Source organism: Suncus etruscus, chromosome 12 (genome assembly GCF_024139225.1).
Source record: "Suncus etruscus isolate mSunEtr1 chromosome 12, mSunEtr1.pri.cur, whole genome shotgun sequence".
Lineage (NCBI taxonomy): Eukaryota > Metazoa > Chordata > Mammalia > Eulipotyphla > Soricidae > Suncus > Suncus etruscus.
In genome coordinates, this window is record NC_064859.1 from 50,779,467 (window position 1) to 50,780,919 (window position 1,453).

Here is a 1,453-nt window from a genome sequence, read left to right on the forward strand (position 1 = left end):
GGGAAACCCACCCTGAAAGCCAGTTGTTGCTGATTTCAAGTCATCAGGTGTCAGATGAACCACCCTGGAGCAAGTCAGTGCCCAGGCAGCTTTAGGGCCTTCCCCAGTAGAAGTTCTATTCCTGGTGCTGGTGCAGAAAACTGGACCAGTTCCAAAGATGGGATCCAAGGTTCAGGGAGAAAGAGAGTGAATAGTTGTTGTCCAATCAACTGAAGCCTAAGTCAAATCACTATGACGAAAGTTTAGGAGTTCCTATCCCTATTAGCTAAGAACTTCTTTCTTTTTTTTTTTTTTTATTGTCCCCCAATTCACAATACATACCCGGCAAGGGGCCTGTGTTGAGGTGTATATGGGGTGCCTTTACTGTACCTCCTCTTTCTATACAGCCAGTGTAAAGAACACAGCCTGTGGTAAGATTTGGGAGGCCTTATCTTATCTTTTATTTATTTTATTTTATTTTTTTTTCTTCAGAGCAAACTAAAGTTGTTTTTTTTTAAAGTAAGAATTCATTTAAAGGACAAAATTGATTAACATAATGAGGTAAACTAATATAACATAATATAGTGACATAACATAACATGTAATATAATTGATATAATAATAATACATGTAAGTCAAAGAAAATTTCTGATTAAAAACACAATTTTTTTTCATAATGGCTTACATATCTTTCACTGTAGTATTTTGGGTACATATTCACATTGAATCAGGGGAATACCCATCACCTAATATGTCCTCTTCTCAATCAAAAATCAAATATGCTGAAAATAGGCAGAGTCCTGTCTAGAGGCTTCCAACCTCAGTTTGAGAGAGGATGTGAAAAAAGTAATTAAAATACCAGAACAATACACACACACACACACAAAAATATCGAATTAAATAACCGATAAGCACCACAGCAATAAAGACAGGCACCACACAATAATCTCGGTTCTGAAATCAAATCATACTCAAGTGCAAAAAAGAAAGAGAAAGACAAAACAAAATAAAATAAAATAATATTGGAGACATCAACCGTAATCTCCACACCAAAATAAAGACGTCAAAAAAATAGATCATTTATTCTCCTCTTGCTGCTTTCGTGGTATGTGGAAGACTTCTACTTTATCTTGGATGGTAAAATCATACCTGTTTCTAAAGATCGTGGTGGCTGTGCAGATCAGGGAATGGAGTTTATGAAGTCTTTCTTTGTGGTTCTAGCAGTTATGCTTCTTCAATGTCATTTTTTTGTTTTTTATGTGTTCTAGGTGTTTCAGAATAGTGCTACCATTCTGTGTTTTTCTTTTGTCTTCTGACTTACTTCGTTTAACATAACATGATCTAGGTCCATCCACGTTGCTGCAAAGTCTGTGATTGTATCATTTCTAACTGCCATGTAATATTCCATTGTATATATGTACCACATCTTAATGATCCATTCATCTGTTGTTGGACATCATGGTTGGTTCCAAGA

The 1,453-nt window shown here is 35.7% G+C and overlaps 1 non-coding gene across 1 annotated transcript; it reads right to left on the reverse strand.

Annotated features, from left to right (window-relative positions):
* Positions 1 to 294: 294 nt before the first annotated feature.
* LOC126024827 (small nucleolar RNA SNORA51) lies at positions 295 to 427 on the reverse strand. Its single transcript, XR_007500926.1, has one exon. It is a non-coding gene; the product is annotated as a small nucleolar RNA SNORA51 (small nucleolar RNA).
* Positions 428 to 1,453: the final 1,026 nt, after the last annotated feature.